Source organism: Mus caroli, unplaced genomic scaffold (genome assembly GCF_978045245.1).
Source record: "Mus caroli unplaced genomic scaffold, Mus_caroli_1 scaffold_3, whole genome shotgun sequence".
Classification (NCBI taxonomy): domain Eukaryota; kingdom Metazoa; phylum Chordata; class Mammalia; order Rodentia; family Muridae; genus Mus; species Mus caroli.
The window spans coordinates 67,604,323-67,626,025 of NW_028227258.1; the positions used below are offsets into that span (position 1 = coordinate 67,604,323).

The following is a 21,703-nucleotide window of genomic DNA, read 5'->3' on the forward strand; positions in this document are numbered from 1 at the left end:
AGATGTCAACAGCCCTCTTTGTCTGTATATTGCTCCGTACAGTGGCAAAAGCATACCTGCTGTCAGTGTAGACTTTTCTTTTGCCATTTATGGACCTTGTCTCAAAGTCACAAGTTCAGCTTTCTGGGCCGACGTCCCTTCAGGGAGGCTGCTGGCCTAGATCACTTGCTTTCTGTCCACCACCATACTGCTGTCCCCGCCTTCTGCTTACCTTTAACCTTGAGGCTGCTGTCATCAGTGTACCAGCTCGAACCCTCAGGCCAAGGCTGATCTGATCCTTCAGATCATTTCAGCGCAGTGGTGAGTAGGTGCAGTCTCACACAGTGGGACAGCAGGTGGAATGAAGCGAAGGTCACTCGTTCAGTCAACAAAAAGTTTTGATGTGTCACAGGAGCGTTGGTAGTCATCCATCAGTCAGGGGGCTTTCAGATAATGCTTTCAAGAGCGTGGGATGCCCTTACAGCTAGTTGCTGTCCCAGAGTGAGCTTATAAGCATCCTTGACAAGCAGATTATGGCAGTAATAGCTTACAGGCAAGAAAACCACCCGCTGGCAACAGTGTGTAACTTTTTGGATAGGTAAGCCACTGGCCTTTTTCAAAGTCCCAAAGTCTGAGCAAGGACTCCTCTGGAGACCCCTGATCTCTCTTCCACATAAAGAGTGAAAGGCTTGGTTAGGTCAGGCAAAGGCTGGCCATCAAGAGGGCCTTTTTTAATTTTTTAAAGGCTTTCTGGCGATCTGGGATCCACAAAACACCTCCCCTTTCTTGGTTAGGGGGTACAACAGGGCAGCTAAGGTCGCCAACCCAGGTGTCTAGAGTCTGTAGAAGCCAGCAGTACCCAAGAATTTTCTTACTTGCCTTGGTGTAGTTAGCCACTACTTCCCGTCTCGAAGGGTGTCTCTCAAATAAGTACCTTCAGTCTGACACAGCTGAGCCTTTTTAGCTGAGGCTCGGTCTTCAGTTGCCCAGGTTTCCTGTCTAGATCCTGTCTTTTTCTTTCTCTCCTATTACTGTGGCCAAGATTCTAGTCAAATTTCTCTCTTGTCTACGATCCCTCCTGTTTTCTCTTTCTTCTGCCTCCCGCCTCTCTCTCTCTCTCACACACACACACACACTTTCTCTGCCTCTTTCACTAGATTGCCTAACTGTCTCCCTCTTTTCTCTGAAGCTTCTTTCTGATATCGGGGGCAACTGCCTTATGAAGGCCAGCCAGGCCACTGAGGCCTTCTGGGCTTCCGAGGTAAGATTAAAGGGAGTGAACTGCCTGAAGGCTTCCATAAGTCTTTCAAGGAACATTGAGGGAGGTTCGATCGGCCCCTGCATTACCTCTTACCTTAGCCAAATTAGTGGGCCCATCTTGAGGCACCTTGGAGACCAGAGCCTGGCGTTAGATTTTCAAGCTCTCCTTACCTTCAGCCATGTCGCAGTCGCAACTGGGGCGAGTCAAAAGGAATCCCATGTCGATCTCATTTTGTAGCTGTGTAGACCACCATTGGCTTCCGTGCCATTTTTCTAGCCTCTAACAGAATTCTCTCTCGCTCTTCGGTTGTTAAGAGCATCTGCAACAGCTGTTGACAATCATCTCAAGTAGGCTGATAAGAAAACATAAGGAACTCTACCAACCCTGTGAGGCTTTGGGGATCCTGAGAAAGGGGGTGGTTAGTTTTTCAGTTATAAATACCAACAGAGGAAAATGACCAGTACTGAAGGGTTTAAAGTTTGGGCGGGTCCACCAGAGTCCGCCCGGACTCTGTGCTCTGCAGTTCCATGTACCCGCAGCAGTCCGCCTCTCGACACCCCGAGGGGTTTAGGGTTCCCTCGGCAGCTGGGGTTGAGGCTGTGGATAAGGGGAAGGTTGTGGACTAGGCCACTCAGGAGGCTTCATAGATTTTGGAGGAGCCGAATTGGCTGGTGGCTGCGATTTGGGAGAAACCTTTAATTTCTCTTGTAACATAAGAGTACAACCACAATTTTGAGAAGCAAAACCCAATTTTAACAGTGAAAACAATCTAGTTTTTTCTTTAAAAATGAACTCTAAAAACATTACTTGCTATAAATTTTGGCTGCCTGTTCCTGCACACAAACACAAGAAGGTGTAGCCGCCAATATTTCAAAAAGACACTACCCTAAATCTTATCTTTTATAAATCGGATTTCTAGGATAAGAATTACATAGAATATTACTCAATTTAGGCGTATCTTTAGAGACCTGTTCCCATGGATTGTCTCATGCTGCATGTTGTAGTTCTAAATTACTCTAACCCAGAGTTACCAGTTTTAAGTCAACTTTTTGTTACCAATGTTACAAATTTTTAATCATAACTAATAACTTATGAGCCACTAATCTATAACCAAGACATATAAAACATATTTATACTTTTGAAACTATTTAGAAACAAAAATGAAATGGCCGCATACATTTGCTCATTTAAACCAAACAAAATTTTAAATTTTTCTAGCTGTAATTTCAAGAGAGGAGCACCTTGTCATCTGATGAATCTAATTATCACAAGCACAGAGATTTTTGTAGAACTTGAGAAGCTGCTGGTCCCTATAAGAGCAGCGTTTATAATCAGCTCCTAGCAGGGCTTCTCTAGCCACACTAGATTCCTAACTACAGGTGCAGGGCTCCAAAGACCAATTAAAACTGTTTATTTTATTTTTTTACCAAATTATCCCCAGATAGTCGGAGAGTACTGCTTTTCTCAAAACCCATTCTCTCACATCTCAGGTGTAAACTATCTCTAGTCAGGGTATAAAGCACCTATGAGAATTACCTTTGTTTTTCTAGATTTTTACATAGCTCTAAACACATACACAAAAACACATAAAACAGAAACCAACAGATCCAGACACATTTGACCCTTTTTTGTCCTCCACAAGCAGGCAAAAGAATTAGACGATTTTGGAGGGGGAAGCTTCCGCTTCAACAGAACTCGGTCCCTCTGACCGATCCGGAGACGGCCAGGCGTCCCTGGCTCTCCTTACCTCCCAGGGCATCCCCCGGGGCCACAGCCTGTGGTCCTCCTAGCACGTCTGCCGACCACAGTCCTCCTGTCCTTACGGCCCAAAAGGACAGCTGCAAATACCAACCGCGCGCGCATTTCAGACCCCATCACCCCATCATCTACAAACACCAGCATCTGTTTCTACCTAGACGAGCAAAATCAGAGAAGCACACTTGTTCCTCACTCTGCCAGGTGTAAAACCAAGGCTCAGGCACGAGGTGGGACTCGAACCCACGATCTCGCAACCCGAAAACCAAGACACAAATTCAATAAACTCAGATGGATCCGAACTCAGACTTCACCATGCTTCAGAAACATAGGACAAGACACAAACAACCCAACACAACAAGCACATGTTCCAATGTTCGTTTCAGAAAACAGACACTCAAAACACAGACACTGGCCGGCACACACACAAGAGGGGATCCCCATACCTCCAAGTCGGTTCTCGGGTGTGAGGGGTGGTCGAGTTTCCCGGCCAATGCACCAAATGAAAGACCCACAACGTGAGGACTCCCTCACGTTCTGACTCAGGAGAGGCGACACCCCAAAATCACCCACAAGAAACGGTCTTGCTGCTGAAAGACTCCAAAACTCCCAAAGGGAGGCACTTACTCAAGCCTCGGGACAGCCGCGCACCCAAGAAGACACTGAGACCGAACTTAAGATGTATAGAGAGTAAGATTTAATACAGCAACGACAAGAAAGCACACAAAAAGCACATATACCAGATATCTGGGGTCGAAACTCATGCAGCCAGCAAGGTGCAGAGGAGATTCGGCAATTGGCCCAAATTTTCACAGGCTTTTATAGGAAATAGCCAGGGGAAAAGTACAAGTTTTACGTCACCAAGGGGCTTTGCCAAGGGGCTTTACATAACCAAGGGGTCGTGTCCTATATTTTGGCAATGTACTCGATCTATTGGAACATTCTGGGGTAGTACCAGGAGGCCCCTATCTCAAAAATGTTCTTGGAACAGTCCTCAGTTAGGAGGGGTAGGACTAGGTTTGTTCCAGGAGACCCCTTATCTAAAAAAATGTTCCTGGAGCAGTTTCCAATTGGGAGGGGGTACCTTGGGGTAAAAAGTTCAGGAGTGCTCCGGGAACAGTCTCTGGATAGGAGGGGTAAGAGAGTTCAGGAAAAGTTCAGGTGTCCAGTAATTTTCCTCTTTCACTGCAACTGCAAGAGGATTTTTATTCGAGAGCGTTCTCGGGCCCATGGTCATACACCACGCAGGGGTAGAGGACCATGGCGCACCGAGTAGCTGTATAAGGGGGTATTTAAAGGAAGAAACCACAACTCAAGGAAGTGGGGAGGGCATTGTTGGAAAAAATAACAAAGATACCAGTTAAGAGTCACAAGGAAGTGTAAAGTCACAGGAGTCACAGAGAATACCTGGTAATTGTTTTGGTTAACTCTCAGTTTCTAAGAGCCCCTAATAATAGCACATTTGCATGGCAGTTTCCAGCGTTGGTCAGGGTGACTTTCTTTGAATGAACACTCTTTGAACCCAGGAAGCAGGTAGGTGGAGGAAGGAATGTCACTATCAAGGTATGATTAGCATACCTTGGAGCAATGAGTCACAAAGGTCACATTCCCAAGCCTCATCCTAAAGGCCTAGAATTTTGTTACTTCTTCACATGCACCCAAGAATCACGAACAGACGGCCAACTTGATGTAAGAACACGAGGTAGTTTAATGAAGGAGCTCCGGGCCGACATATATCTCCCGCAGGAGACAGAGGTGTTGATCACATGGTGGAGCCATAATGGCAGAGCTCCGGGTTGAAATGTATCTCACGCAGGAGACAGTGGTTTCGACCCCGAGGCTTGGAAGCTAGGGACTTTTATAGAAAAGGGTTGGGGTCAGGGAGGAATTGGCGCAGTTTCACATGATTGGTCCATTTAAACATCAACAGACTGTCAGAAGGGTGGGAGATAGGGAGGCACCAGGCCAGTCAGGACATGTGACGATGGGCCTGCCCGGGCATGTCCTGGCCTGTTCTACTATGTTCTCAGCCCCAGGTTTTAAAGCTCACAAACAACTCTTTGGGCTATTTGACATAAATTACATGAATCACAGGTCTCAAGTTTTATTTCCTTTCAAGTGCTCATGCAGGTAAGGCTGTGGAACAAATCTGTTCTTCCATTGCTGGTGGAAATGCTAATGTGCCACCACTCTGGAAATCAATATGATGCTTTCTCAGATAATTGAAAATCCATCTACCTCAAGACCCAGCTATCCCATGCCTGGACATATACACAAAGAAAATTCCATCCTACCACAAGGACATTTGCTCAAATTTGTTCATAGCAGCTTTAGTCACAATACCCAGAAACTGGAAAACTAGATGACCCTCAACAGAAGGATGGGTAAAGAAAATTGGCACATTTACACAATAGAGCATTATTAGGTTGATATCAAAAAAAAATAATAAGCTGGGCGTGGTGGTGCACACTTTTAATCCCAGCACTCCGGAGGCAGAGGCAGGCAGATTTCTGAGTTTGAGGCCAGACTGGTCTATAGAGTGAGTTCCAGGACAGCCAGGGCTATACAGAGAAACCCTGTCTCGAAAAAACAAACAAACAAACAAATAAATAAACAAATAAGTAAATAACATCATTAATTTTGCCGGCAAATGTACATAAATATATTTTTTTCTTCAGTGAAGTAACCCAGTCCCAGAAATTCACACATGGAATCAACTCACTTGAAAGTAGCTATTAGCTGTAATGAAAAGGATAATCATACAACAGACACTTAGGATTAATACCAAGGAGAGCTCAAGTGTGGAATGCAGGAATCTCCCCAGGAATGTACAGTAGAATAGATTTCCTGGGAACTGGGGGCAGGTGAGGATGGATAAGGCAAAGAGTACTAGGAGAAGTCACTGGAATTTAGAATCATCTCAAGGGTGAGAAAAAGATCCAGTGCAATGGAAACTCCCTGGAATCTGCAAGGGGGATCCTAGCAAAGAGCCTTAGTAGGGGTATGGAGCCTGAACAGGCCCTCTTCTATAACCAGGCATGGCTTGGTTATAGGGAAGGGATAGGGAAGGGATAGGAACACCAATCCAGCCAAAAAACTTCAACCTACAATCTATCCCACGTGGAAGGTATCCTAGGGTAATAATCACACAGAAATTGTGAGAGTGGACAAGTGTCCTATACAACCTGAGACCCATGCCTCAAGCAGGAGTCCATACCTCTCACTGCCTGGAGTGCCAGGAACCAGAAGTTGGATAGTCCAGATTCTTTATTTTTATTTATTTGTTTTTATTTGTTTGAGACAGGGTTTCTCTGTGTGGCCCTGGCTGTCCTGGAACTCACTCTGTAGACCAGGCTCGCCTCAAACTCAGAAATTCACCTGCCTCTGCCTCCCAAGTGCTGGGATTAAAGGTGTGTTCCACCACGCCCGGCCTGATAGTCCAGATTCTTAAGGAGAAACAAACCAACTGGGAAAAAGTCAATGAAGGGATTCCTAATGAATCTCTGCAATGTTTGTAGACAGGAGCCGAGAAGAAAATTCATCACCAGAGAAGCTTCCTCCAGTAAATGGATGGGAGCAGATGAAGTAACCTGCAACCAAATATTAGCCAGAAGTCAGAGAATCCTGCAATAGAGGGGGAGGATGGATTTTAGAAGGTAGAAGTATCAAGGACACCACAAATACAGGCCTCACAGAATCAACTAATCTAACCTAGTCCCATGGAGGCTCACAGACCCTAAACAGACAATCAGGGAGCCCAAATGGGTTCAGACTTATGGTCGAGTAGCTTGGTGTTCTGATGGGATGCCCAACAGTTGGAGGAGGCTCTGTCTCTGTTGTGAGTTGCTGTTTATATGCTCTGCTCCCTCAAGAGTGCCCATATTCAGGTGCAGTTAAGTAAACTCTTAATTAGTCAGATAAGGCTAGAGGCTGTGGTTAGGCAGTGGAAGATGAGGGGGAGCTAAGAATTTTAGAGAGGGGAGAGTCAGAGAGAGAGATGAGAGAAGAGACAGGGGATGTGGAGAAGATGGAGGTAGAAGATGAACCAGAACCACAGGGCTTGAAAGAACCACAGGTAGCTATGGATATCTTAGAAAGGCAATAGAGTAATATAGGGTACATATACCCAATCTAGGTGTGCATCTCATATTTATGGCAATTGAGTTTTGAATTCCTTGTACATGCATTTTGGGGGTTGACTATTTATTGCTATAAATCTGGTTGATAAAATGTTAAGTCTCTGGAGTTTTCATTTTACAGGGTTCCAGGGATTTGTGTGAGTGGCAGCCAGCTTACTGCCAGCTAGACAAATGAGGCCATTGGACTAGGAAGGTCTAGATGGCTAGCTGTGGAAAGGATACAGGAATGCAAGACCACCATTAATAGAAAATAGCCTGGATTTTTTTTTCTATAATTACATGGGGCATTTCTCTGACTCTCTTGTCTGCTTTTGAGAACCCCTTTCATGCTACTGGGTTGCTTTGTCTTGTCTTAGTAAGGGGCATGTGCCTGTCTTATTATAAACTGTTGTATTTGGTTGACATCCCTTGGAGGACTTCTCTCTTCTGAAAGGAAACAAAGGAGTGGAGGTGGAAGAGGGACTGTTAGGGGGCAAGGGATTTCAGGGAAGGAAGGAGGGAAAACTGGGCTGTAATATATAAGAGAATTTTTTTTTTTGGTTTTTCCAGACAGGGTTTCTCTGTGTAGCCCTGGCTGTCCTGGAACTCACTTTGTAGACCAGGCTGGCCTCGAACTCAGAAATCTGCCTGCCTCTGCCTCCCGAGTACTGGGATTAAAGGCGTGCACCACCATGTCCGGCTTAAGAGAAAATTTACTAAAAGGAAAAATACCATAAAAAATAAATTCATGTTTAAGAAGACTCCACAGAACACCCTACAATATTCCTGGAGGTTCCACAGATTCCAGAGACAACACTTTGAGACACTAGGATCTCTGAGCCCCTCAGGACAAGGAAGAAGGCAGTGGTCAAGGAATTCCAGAGGGTGCTCAACCTGAGATCCAGATTGCCAAGATTTTCTTTGAACAATTTGTTTGCAAAACATTTTAAGAGGAGCCTGATACCTTCACCCCAAAAGAAAACTGTTACAACATATTTGATCATACTGTTTAGCCCAAAATTGTGTTATGTACTAAAAAAAAATAACTGGTTTTAGTTGTGGAGTGACTCAGCTTTGGTACACACCTTTAATCCTTCTGGCTGGAATATAGACATACCTTTAAGTACACACCTTTAATTCCAAACACTGAAGGTAAAGCTAGTTTGTAGAAAGAAGCCCCAGCAGGGCAGTGGTGGTGCACGACTTTAATCCCAGTACTTGGAAGGCAGAGGCAGGCGAATTTCTGTGTTCGAGGCCAGCCTGGTCTACAAAGTGAGTTCCAGTACAGCCAGGGCTACACAGAGAAACCCGTCTCAAAAAAAAAAAAAAAAAAAAAAAAAAAAAAAAAAAAAGAAGAAGAAGAAGAAGAAGAAGAAGAAGAAGAAGGAAAGAAAGAAAGAAATCCCAATGCGCAGAGAAACTAAGAATTCAGAGAAAGATTAGGCAGAAATGGATATACTCAACTGTTATGAGAAGAGAGAGGAAAGAGAAGAGCTCACTGCAGAGAGAAAGGGAGATAGGACAGTTTTAGCAGGACAGAGGTATAGAGGCAGGTTGAAGAGAGAACAAAAGGCAGAAAGTGAGAAGGAGTCTGAAGATTAGAACTGATTGTCAAAGTAGGAGAACAGGTGAGCAATTCAGGAGAAGCCAAAAAAAGCTATGTTGATTCAGTTACAGCGGAGAGGATTTTTTGAGCCAGAACAAATTAAATCAGGCAGTCAGAGATCAGAAAGAACTAGAAAGTGGGGACTCTATTCAGCTGTAAACATTCTAAGCTGTGAACATTATTAGCTGAGAACATTCTAAGCCTAGTTTTGATTTGATGGGGGCTAGAAACTTCCAGGATTAGTCCAAGGTCAGTAAATCAAGGCAGAAAGCCTCAGAGACAACAATTAATGCATGCAAATAAAAGTTACTTTGACAGGAAATTATTTGAAAGTTGCCTGGACTGTCACCTCTGGACAAAAGTATGGCTAAGGCATCTTCAGTTAAAGATACCAGTGTCCAGAAACTGTGAAAGATGTCACCAGATTCTCATCTTTCCAGAAGTCTGGATGTGTTGCAGCTGTAAGATTCTGACAGAATGTAAAAGGACACAGAAGCCCTGAAATTGGCAAGATAGACGTCAGTGTTAGCAGAACTAGCTTCACTGATTTAGAAAAATAGAGGTGCACAATGCTCTGGCCACTCCTTGAACCTGTGTGTCTGCCAATGTTCTGACCAGGTGTGTGCCCATTGCTGCACCTTCATTAGACTCTTTGCTTGTACCCCTCCCATACCCATTTCTTGAGAATAGACATTGTTTAGATCTGGAAATCCCCTACTCTCCCCCTTCTCCTTCCCCCCCTGAGGGCCTATAAAAAGTGGGACCTCTTTCCCCTTGCTGTCGACTCCTCTACCCCTGCGTGGGATATGAGTCATCCCCAGAGCTCTGGCTTTCCCTGAATAAAGCCTCATGTGGTTTGCAACAAGCTCGGTCTGTTGTGAGTTCTTGGGTGTCCGCTATTGTCCAGAGGCCTGAGCGAGGGGCTCCTTTCGGAGTCTTTCACAGCCACCCCTGGTTGTCTGTGTAGTGTGTCTCTATCTCTCTCTGCCTCTCTGTCTCTGTCTCTCTTTCTCTCTGGCTTTATATGGGCATTTGTCAGTTTGGTTTTTTTGAAATGACTAGTTGCTTTCTCTGGTAGGAGGACATTACACAGCCTTACCACCTGTCTTCCTCATGTTTAGTACAAAAAAATCCTTTTGACTCTGGCAAGGCACCCATAAAGTCACTGCTACCATCCACCTTCCCCCCAAAACAAAACAAAACAAAACAAAAACACCCTTACACCTGTCCCACCTGACAGAGTCTTCATAAGCAAAACCTATGATTCCTGCCCAAGGGGGTCCCAGTCTCTTGTAAGAGGCAACTTCCACCCTATAGGAGCCTGCTCCTGAGAGGTAAGAAAAGAACAATTTAGAGCAACTTTCCTGCAAAGGGGTGAGGGAGGTTTGCACAGTGATCATCTACAATCATTTCAAATGTTATATTTAAGACAGGGGATCCGTCTATCAAGGGTCCCAAAAGCACCAGATACAGAGTCACTGATGCTCAAGGTTGGCAGTAAGTCTCACCAAGGAATAAAAAAAATCAAAATCAATTGATTGGTCCAAGGTTGAAGGATAAGCAAAATTGAAGCAAGACAGAGGAGAGCTAGGAGCTACTGAGCTGACAGAATCACTAATTATTTCTGTGTCCTCCTGACTGTGGATCTCTTTAAGAGATGAAGACTTGGAAAAATGAGAGATATGGGCAAAATTTTACATGTCACTTTACATGAGGGTAGTACTAACCCTAATCTTTGATATCTGTTGAATATATGCTGCACCCTTTGGAAAACAGAATAATCTCTCCTTTTCAGAGCCAGCAGAGCAACCATGGCAGTTCCTGAAGAGGAGAGACCTCACCTGTAGGAGATGCAGACTATGAGGTATCAAGAAGCTGAATCCTGCCAATGAAAGTGATTGAATTGAAAAGCATTTAGGATATTCCTAAACTACACCCTTAAGTGACTCTGAAAAAGGAGGATTTCCTGAGGGGGAAGTACAAGACCACCAACCAAGCCGGGCGGTGGTGGTGCACGCCTTTAATCCCAGCACTTGGGAGGCAGAGACAGGACTGAGTTCGAGGCCAGCCCGGTCTACAAAGTCAGTTCCAGGACAGCCAGGGCTACACAGAGAAACCCTGTCTTGAAAAAAAAAACCAAAACAAACAAAACAAACAAACAAACAAAAAGACCACTAACCAAATTGGTAGGAGTCATCACAAGGTCTGTGGGTCTAAGTAGAATAACACACGGGAAAGAAGAAAGTCAAGTTTTGGGGCTCTGCTTCCTGTCCACCATATGGGAGCTCTTCCACCTTCCCTCCTTTGTGAACATTCAGACTTCTGACAAGTTAAGGAAAATACCTTTTCCTTGATCATGTTTGTGGCAGAGATTAGTGTAAGACAAGCACATGGGTAAATAATAGCTGTGCATGGAATGACACGATCCCTACATTTATGAAAGGTTGACCACAGTAAGCAAATTACACTGGGGAAGGCTATTCTTATTCACATTTAGAATACCTCTGGAATTGTGTAACATTCAAAATTGGAAAGTATAACTTTTAATTTTTTATATTTTGCTTAAATTGAAGTAGATAGATCCAGTTCAAATGCAGATTTTTCAGTAGAAAACCACACACCTTTAATTTGAGTTTTGAGTCAGGAAAACACACTTTTTGTTGTTGTTGTTGTTGTTTTTTTTCCCAGACAGGGTTTCTCTGTGTAGCCCTGGCTGTCCTGGAACTCACTCTGTAGACCAGGCTGGCCTTGAATTTAGAAATCCACCTGCCTCTGCCTCCCAAATGCTGGGATTAAAGGCATGCACCACCACGCCTGGCTAAAACACACACCTTTAAGGCAGATATTGAGACTAGAAGACACACCTTCAACTTGGCCACACCTTCTGCTGGAGGCCTATACATGGAATAAGGAAGCTTTGTGTCTTTACCTGTTTGCTCTCATCTTACTGAGCAAGCCCGTTTCTTTACTGGTATTGGAGACTATTTCTTCAGAATTCCAGCACATACTGAAGAACACCTGAGACTTCAAACCTTGTAGACTAAGTAAGTACTGGCTTTTGTAGTAGTTGGATTAACTGGACCTCAGCCTGTATGTTAGTGTCATATGTCCACTTTTTATTTCTATAGTGGGATTCATTCTGTATGTTTTATACAGGACCCTGACTAAATACAATATACTTGAAATGTGAATGTATAACATTTTCCAAGCTCATCCAAAGTTCAATATAATTGTAGTGTTTTACTCATAAAGAGTTCCAGAGTTTCGAGTCCAGCCTGGTCTACAAAGTGAGTGCCAGGACAGCCAGGGCTACACAGAGAAACCCTGTCTCAAAAAAAAAAAAAAAAAAAAAAGAGTTCCAGAGTATGTTTTTTAGAACCAGATAAGGTAAGAATGGGAGGGGTGCCCCAGTGGGCCCATGCTTAGGCATCCCTTCCCCCTCTGGTATCAACCACAGTATAGAACAGAATTTATTGCTGGGCAGTGGTGGCACATGCCTTTAATCCAAACACTTGGGAGACAGAGGTAGGCGGCTTTCTGAGTTTGAGGTCAGCCTGAAAGACTCCAAAACTCCCAAAGGGAGGCACTTACTCAAGCCTCGGGTCAGCCGCGCACCCAAGAAGACACTGAGACCGGTACTTAAGATGTATAGAGAGTAAGATTTAATACAGCAACGACAAGAAAGCACATAAAAGCACATATACCAGATATCTGGGGTCGAACCTCATGCAGCAGGTGCAGAGGAGATTCGGCAATTAGCCCAAACTTTTCACAAGCTTTTATAGGAAGGAGGCAAGGGGGGGAGCAGGGCAGGGAAAATACAGGTTTTACGTCACTAAGTGATTCAGCCAAGGGTTTTTTTCAAAGTGCTTTTCGCAACGCGTCCCACACTTTGGCCATGTACTTGATTCACTGGAACTGAGGTTTTTACTCACACCCTTATCTCAAAAATGTCCCTGGCACAGTCCTTAGTTGGGAGGGGTAGGACTGGGTTCGTTCCAGGAAACCCTTATCTCAGAAATGTCCCCGGAACAGTTTTCATTTGAGAGGGGGTCTGACTCTGGTGTGAGAGTTCAGAATGTACTCTGGGGTGAGAGTTCTGGTGGTCAGTAATTTTCCTCTTTCAAGCCTGTTCTACAGAGTGAGTTTCAGGGTAGCCAGGGCTATACAGAGAAACCCTGTCTAAAAAACAAACAAAAGAATAGAGTTTATTATACAGTATGGTTTAGTATAGGTTTTGTATAGAATAGAGTTTATTTAGAGCATGGGAAAGGGAGTTGAGTAGGGATGAGAAGAGAATAGAGGAAGAGAGAGAGAGAGAGAGAGAGAGAGAGAGAGAGAGAGGGAGGCCAGCCAGGAACACATGGAGAAAGAGGGAGAAGGGAAAGGGAGAGGGGGAAAAAGTAGTTACAGAATCAGGGAGAGTAAAATTGCAAGGAGGGAGTAAACAACCCCCTTTATAGTGAATCAGCGGTACCAGGCTATTGCCAGGTAACTGTTGGGTAGAGCCTCTGTGAGCTACTGCCTGTGAGGAATTACAAGTGTTTAGCAGATGCTTGAGAGTATTTTTTTTAAAATAGAACTCTACTCCTACCATTTATTTCTTCTTACAAAAAAATCTGTCATTATATATTAAAGTTTTGTTTTATATATCAAAAAATAAGTTTACAAAAGAGATAAATTTGTTAACAGCATGAACACTCTTTAAGATTAGCTTAGGAAAGACAAAACTTTTGGTGGAGCAGAAGAAGAAGGGGGGGCTTTTTCTTCTGTCTGGGTGACTGAATACATATAAATGTAGTATCATAAGAAGCATTTTGAAGTATGTATTGAAAAGACAATTAGGGGCTGGAGAGATAGCTCAGCAGGTAAGACCTCTTCCAAAGGTCCTGAGTTAAAATCCCAGCAACCACATGGTGGCTCACAACCATCTGTAATGAGATCTGATGCCCTCTTATGGTGTGTCTGAAGACAGCTACAGTGTACTTACATATAATAATAAATAAATCTTTTTTAAAAAAGAAAGAAAGAAAAAGACAATTAACAGACATTGGAAAATTTGAAAACCTTGTGAATATGATAAATGATCATATACTTTAGCATGAGACTATATACTTAAGTGTATAGGCTTAAGTCTATAGTTAAAAGACAACTAAAGGAAACTTATTTGTAACAATGACAGCTGATACTACAGATTTAGCACAAGAAACACTTTAAGTCTATGGGATATAGACAATTAAAGGAAACTTAAAATTTGCACTTTTGATTATAAAAGTTGGGTCATATAGTGGAGTGTTTAATTAGGTTAGGCTAATTTATAAGAACTCTATTGATTAATGTTAGGGCAGTGGCATAAAAAGGGGAAGGAATATGAAACATTTAGTCACTGGAAACTGAGTTTCCAAAAGAAAGTAACAGAAGGTTAAATCTGTGAAAGGTTACATCTGAACTTTTGTATTCTTTATCGTGAAGGTTGAGAGTTAGGCAAACCTGTCCTTCTTTCTTTCTTTTTTTTTTTTTTTTTTTTTTTGGTTTTTTGAGACAGGGTTTCTCTGTGTAGCTCTGGCTGTCCTGGCACTCACTTTGTAGACCAGGCTGGCCTCGAACTCAGAAATCCGCCTGCCTCTACCTCCCGAGTGCTGGGATTAAAGGCCTGTGCCACCATGCCCGGCAAACCTGTCTTTCATAAGAGATCTGGTAGTTGCAATTAGTAAACAAATTGATTAATGATCTAATAAGGTGTTCAATTACCTTTGGGTAAGGAGCTAGAGGTCTGTTTTCTAGCTGCAGTTAGCTTAGCTGTCAATGTAGTCAGATATTTGGGAAATACAAATTATAATCTAGGTGTTACTAATTATAATGACAGAGGTTAGTCAATAATCCATTACCTAGACATTTTTCCCAGGTCTCTGCATTCTCCATCACAGCTGGGGCAGAATCAGTTTGTCCATTAGGCCCAGAAGGCAAGAAACTTTTTTATTTTTATTTTTTTATTAGATATTTTCTTTATTTACATTTCAAATGCTATCCTGAAAGTTCCCTATACCCTCCCCCAGCCGTGCTCCCCTACCTACCCACTCCCACTTCTTGGCCCTGGAGTTCCCCTATACTTGGGCATATAAAGTTTGCAAGACCTAGGGGCCTCTCTTCCCAGTGATGGCCGACTAGGCCATCTTCTGCTACATATGCAGCTAGAGACATGAGCTCTGGCGGTACCAGTTAGTTCATATTCTTGTTACACCTATAGGGCTGCAGACCCCTTCAGCTCCTTGGGTACTTTCTCTAGCTCCTCCACTGGGTTCCCCGTGTTCCATCCAATAGATGACTGTGAGCATCCACTTCTGTATTTGCCAGGCACTGGCATAGCCTCATAGGAGATAGCTATATCAGGGTCCCTTCAGCAAAATCTTGCTGGCATATGCAATAGTGTCTGATTATGGGATGGATTCCCGGGTGGAGTAGTCTCTGGATAGTCCATCCTTTAGATGGATTAATCTTAGCTCCAAACTTTGTCTCTGTAACTCCTTTCATGGGTATTTTGTTCCCTATTCTAAGGAAGAATGAAGTATCCACACGTTGGTCTTCCTTCTTCTTGATTTTTTTTTGTGTTTTGCAAATTGTATCTTGGGTATTCTAAGTTTCTGGGCTAATATCCACTTACCAGTGAGTGCATATCAAGAGACTTCTTTTGTGATTGGGTTACCTCACTAAGGATGATACCCTCCAGATACATCCATTTGTCCAAGAATTTCATAAATTCATTGTTTTTGATATCTGAGTAGTACTCTATTGTGTAAATGTACCACATTTTCTGTATCCATTCCTCTGTTGAGGGACATCTGGGTTCTTTCCAGTTTCTGGCTATTATAAATAAGGCTGCTATGAATATAGTGGAGCATGTGTCCTTATTACCAGTCGGAACATCTGGGTATATGTCCAGGAAAGGTATTGCGGGATCTTCCAGTAGTACTATGTCCAATTTTCTGAGGAACTGCCAGACTGACTTCCAGAGTAGTTGTACAATCTTGCAATCCTACCAGCAATGAAGGAGTGTTCCTCTTTCTTCACATTCTCTCCAGCATCTGCTGTCACCTGAATTTTGATCTTAGCCATTCTGACGGGTTTGAGGTCGAATCTCAAGGTTGTTTTGATTTGCATTTCCTTGATGATTAAGGATGTTGAGCATTTCTTCAGGTGCTTCTCTGCCATTCAGTATTCCTCAGTTGAGAATTTTTTGTTTAGCTCTGTGCCCCATTTTTTAATGGGGTTATTTGAATTTCTGGATTCCAGCTTCTTGAGCTCTTTGTATATATTGGATATTAGTCCCCTATCAGATTTAGGATTGGTAAAAATCCTTTACCAATCTGCTGGTGGCCTTTTTGTCTTATTGACAGTGTCTATTGCCTTACAGAAGCTTTGCAATTTTTTTTTGTTTTGTTTTTTGTTTTTTGTTTTTTCGAGACAGGATTTCTCTGTATAGCCCTGGCAGTCCTGGAACTCACTCTGTACACCAGGCTGGCCTCGAACTCAGAAATCCGCCTGCCTCTGCCTCCCAAGTGCTGGAATTAAAGGCGTCCACCACCACGCCCGGCTAGCTTTGCAATTTTATGAGGTCCCATTTGTCAATTCTTGATCTTACAGCACAAGCCATTGCTGTTCTGTTTAGGAATTTTTCCCCTGTGCCCATATCTTCAAGGCTTTCCCCCACTTTCTCCTCTATAAATTTCAGTGTCTCTGGTTTTATGTGGAGGTCTTTTAATCCACTTAGACTTGAGCTTTGTACAAGGAAATAAGAATGGATCAATTTGCATTCTTCTACATCATAAATGCCAGTTGTGCCAGCACCATTAGTTGAAAATGCTGTCAATTTCCCACTGGATGGTTTTAGCTCCCTTGTCAAAGATCAAGAGACCATCGCTGTGTGGGTTCATTTCTGGGTCTTCAATTCTATTCCATTGATCTACCTGTCTGTCCTTGTACCAGTACCATGCAGCTATTATCACAATGCTCTGTAGTACAGCTTGGGTTCAGGCATGGTGATTCCAGAGGAAGAACCTTTTTTGTGGAATTTGAATGTGGGAGAAATGACTGACCTTGTCCTAGGCGATATGAGAGATTTAACTCTCAGAGTGTCCTCAGTTGGACAGTGTAGGTTGAGTCCAGGCAGCCTCAAGGCAATGGAGCTCTGTAACTCATGGTTATCATAACACAATCTATGCAGTCTTGTCACTGTGCCTACATCTTCTCATACAGCTTTGTGTGGGGTGGGAGGGTTGTAACTCTTATGCTTTGGAAGTCTCTATCTGACCTAATAAGCTTAAACATTTGCTGTTACATTTAGCAGATTTCTGAGATGATTGAGACATAGTATATACTAAGTATATCTGAGTTAGGCAATCTTTAACCTAAAGCAGTGATCTTTGATCTTGTTTAATGATGTAAATATTTATATTAGTTTTAAAATTATTGTTTACCAAGGTATGATGGAAATCAGAGACCCTATGTCAGGATGTTCTAAGGTGACAAGGCAGTGAGGTAGGAACTGCCCATAACAAAGATGGTGGATGAACATGGGACTGTCATTAACTAAGATGGCACTGAAGCCACAGCCATTCATGTGACCTCCCTTAGCTAAGATGGCACCGAAGCAATAACATAGGAAAACCTTATCTGCCCTCAAAAAAGATGGCAGATACTCACAAGACTGCCCCCAACCAAGATGGTGCTAAAGCTACAGCTCTGCCAGGAAGAATGTCACATGTTTGTTATATCTTGGAATGGCAGAAATAATTGTGTATCAATAGATAAAAACATATAAAAAGACAAACACCATAGAGATAGTGGACATGTTTTGTTTGGTGGACAAGAGGTCTTTGCTTTCACAGTAGCCAGCCTTTGTTGCTGTGACCAGAGCAGTGGGATCTGTGCATGGACTAGCTCAGCTGTTACACCTGGTTTAGAGTTGATGCAGAACAGAATGGAAAAAAATCAGAGAGCTGACAGTGGTGGTGGTGGGCGGGCCCCAGGAGCACAGAAGCATAGGCAGCAGCTCAACCTCCTGTGAGCAGGGTGGGGTGGGGAGGAAGAGGCAGCACCTGCAGCTGTGCTCTGTCTGCCTGCAACTCTGCTCTAGCACAGCATGTTTTGTGCAGCATGATGTTAGGTCAGGCAGGGAGCAAGAAAGCAAGGGGGAAAGCAGAGAGAGGAGGCTTGAAGCAGCCACAGAATCACGGCAGAATCCAGGGGAAACACTGTTTCTCAATGGTTATCATACTACAATCTAGACAGTCTTCTTACTGTGCCTGTATGTGGGAGGGAGAACAAAGAAGTAAAGTGGCAAGAGATGGAGGTAGTGTGAGGGGACCCTGTGTAGAAACCTTTCCATTTTTCTGGATGGCTGGTGAGAGACTTGTAAAATATATTTAAGTGCCCTTAAACGGCAATGAAGAGTCATTGCTTAGTGGATATTGGGGCCAAATGTAGCCTGTAAATTTGGAAGTCTTAATGAGTGGGAGGCATCTCAGTAAGGATCCTGGGAGTGGCTGCAAAGGCATATCCTTTCTGGGTGAGAGTGGCAGTTATTAATTTCTCCTACCAGCATCCTGAGGATAAGTTAACTAAAACAACAGGAGGGACAGATCACCAAGACCTCAAGTAGTCAATTGGGGTCTCAGCTCAGGCCAGTACCTGAGTGGACAGTGAGGAGAATGGTACCCAGGCTTGGGGTGTCACAGCATTGAGAAAGAAAATGATGCAGGGGAAAGAGAAAATCTCACTCAAGGGAAAATGTCCTGTAATGAGGAGTCAGCAAGGAGACCAATCATAAAGACTGGGACTGTCTCTATCCACAAGAACACCACAGGGTGGCTGTGAGCTCAACATCCCTCCCTTGGAACCAGGGGATATTTACACTGACCAGTGTGGGAGAGGGAACTTACCAATTTGCTTTTGTTTGGATGGATAGGTCTAGCGAGAAATTGGCTGGAAAGTTCATGTGGCAGCAGGAGATGTTAACCTGACAGTTTTTAAATCTGCATCACACCATCAATTGTGTTTTATAAAAAGAAATCCAGGATGTGTTTGTTAGATCCAGGTATTGTGAGGGTGGGAGTGGTACCCTGGTGGGTAAACACTGAGGCATATCTTCCCCCTGAGGTACCAGCCAAGATTAGTATAGAATAGAGTTTATTTACACCATGGAAAGGGGAGTTGAGGAGGGATGAGAAGAGAGGAGAGAGAGAGAGAGAGAGAGAGAGAGAGAGAGAGAGAGAGAGAGAGAGAGAGAGAGAGAGAGAGAGAATTTAAGAGAAATTGAAATAAAATCTAAAATACCTATACTTGTATCCAACAGGAAGAAGAATAAATAACTTCTAGTTATTTTCAGATCAACTTTAACCTCCAAAGTACCTCCAGCAGAAATGTCAGGGGACATGGAAGCCAAGATCTGGGGCTCCACACAGATCAGTGTTAAAGAATTCTGCTATGAGTGGACCATTAGCAACTTTTCATTTTGTATGGGGGGAATTAGGAGAAAGATTAAAAGCCCAGTGTTCTCTTTGGAGGCCAATGAGGAAGTGGCCTGGTGTTTGAGAGTATACCCAAACGGGTTTGATGAAGAAAGCAAAGATTACCTGTCAGTTTACCTGGTGTTGGTCAACTGCCCAAAGAGACAAGTTAGGGCAAAGTTTGAATTCTGGATCAAAAATTCCCAAGGAGAGAAATATCAATATACGCAGAGCTTGAATGTCCCTAGCTTTCAGAGAAAGCAAAACTGGGGATTCAGTAAGTTCATCCTTCGAGATTCCTCTCCCATCGGAATTGGCTTCTCCCTAAAGACCAGCTAACCCTCTGCTGCAAGGTGAGCATAGTAGGAGCCATCATAAACATGCCTGGACAGAACATGATACCTGCAATCAAGGATCCAAGACACACATTGACAGATGACCTAGGCAAGCTGTGGGAGAATTCCCTCTTCACAGACTGCTCCTTGTTGGTAGCTGGCCATGAATTCAGGGCTCACAAAGCCATCCTAGCAGCTCACTCTCCAGTTTTCAGAGCCATGCTTGAACATCAAATGGAGGAGAGACTAGCAAACTGCTTTGAGATCCAGGAGCTGGATTTTCAAGTCTTTAAGGAGATCATGGGCTTCATCTACACTGGGAAGGCTCCAACCCTCCACAGCCACTCCATGGCCTGTGATGTGCTGGCAGCTGCTGACAAGTATGGCCTTGAGGGCTTGAAGGTCATATGTGAGGATGCCCTCTGCAGGAACCTCTCTGTGGAGAATGCTGCACACACTCTCATTGTGACTGACCTCTACAGCACAGAGCAGCTGAAGACTCGGGCTCGACATTTCATTGCCCTTCATGCTTCTGAAGTCTCTAAAAGCTCCGGCTGGAAGTCAATGGTGGAGTCCCATCCCCACTTGGTGGATGAAAGATTCCACTCCCTGGCTTCTGCACAGAGTGTTTTCTTGGAGTCCTTATTCAAACGCCTTAAGGGATTTTAGGAGCTAGAGAGATATCACCAACACCTACCTGTCTTCCCACATCAACAACCAGTCTCATCTATAGAACTATGTCATAACACCCGCTGTAGCCTTACTCTCTGCCTGCATGCATCTCCTTCGAGTCCCAGAGACAATTCTTTAAGATCCCTCAGGCTAACTCCTTACTGTATTCTAGCGCCTAACTCCAGAACACAGTCACTGATAACTCACTGTCCAATCCTGAGGGGAAAGCATGAAAGATGCCTGTAGATCTTCCCTTCTCCTTCAGTTCTTGTAAAACCACAACTACCAGTCTAATCCCCAACTCTATAGAATCTTTCTGGCCTGACCACTTTTCTTTTCTTTTTTGTTTTTTTGTTTTTTTTTTTTTTTGTTTTTTTGTTTTTTGTTTTTTTCCAGACAGGGTTTCTCTGTGTAGCTCTGGCTGTCCTGGAACTCTCTGTAGACCGGGCTGGCCTTGAACTCAGAAATTCAACTGCCTCTGCCTCCCAAGGGTTGGGATTAAAGGTGTATGCCACCACTGCCCGGCCTGACCACCTTTCACTGTGTCACTGAATTCCAAGGAGACAATGTAAGCAGATTCTGATGGAATCTCCTCCCTCCTTGTGAACCCTTTCAGACTTCTAACCTATCTCCATTCCTCTTTTTTTAATTTTTTTATTAGGTATTCTCTTCATTTACATTTCCAGTGCTATCCACCCCCCACTCCCCTACCCACCCACTACCACTTCTTGGCCCTGGCATTCCCCTGTATTGAGTCATATAAAGTTTGCACGACCAATGGGCCTCTCCTCCCAATGTGGCTGACTAGGTCATCTTCTGATACATATGCAGCTAGAGACACGAGCTCCGGGGGGGGGGGTACAGGTTAGTTCATATTGTTGTTCCACCTATAGGGTTGCAGACCCCTTTAGCTCCTTGGGTACTTTCTCTAGCTCCTCTGTTGGGGGCCCTATGTTCCATCCAATAGCTGACTGCGAGCATCCACTTCAAATTGATCCATTCTTATCTCCTTGTACAAACTCAAGTCAAAGGACTTTTTATGTGGATCAAAGGACTCCACATAAAACAAGAGATACTGAAACTTATAGAGGAGAAACTGGGGAAGAGCCTTGAGCATAGGAGGACAGGGAAAATATTTCTGAACAGAACAGCAATGATTTGTGCTCAAGATCAAGAATTGACAAATGGGAACTCATAAAACTGCAAAGCTTCTGAAAGGCAAAAGACACTGTCAATAACACAAAAGGCCACCAACAGATTGGGGAAAGATCCTTACCAATCCTAAATCGAATAGGGAACTAATATCCAATATATATAAAGAGCTCAAGAAGTCGGACTCCACAAAACTAAAGCCTATTTTAAAAAAAATGTGGGGGAGTACAGAGCTTAACAAAGAATTCTCAACTGAGGAATAAATACTGAATGGCTCAGAAGCACCTAAAAAAATGTTCAACATCCTTAATCATCAGGGA

The 21,703-nt window shown here is 43.6% G+C and overlaps 1 pseudogene; it reads left to right on the forward strand.

Annotated features, from left to right (window-relative positions):
- Nucleotides 1–19,137: 19,137 nt before the first annotated feature.
- Nucleotides 19,138–20,228, forward strand: LOC147005548 (TD and POZ domain-containing protein 2-like; annotated as a pseudogene).
- Nucleotides 20,229–21,703: the final 1,475 nt, after the last annotated feature.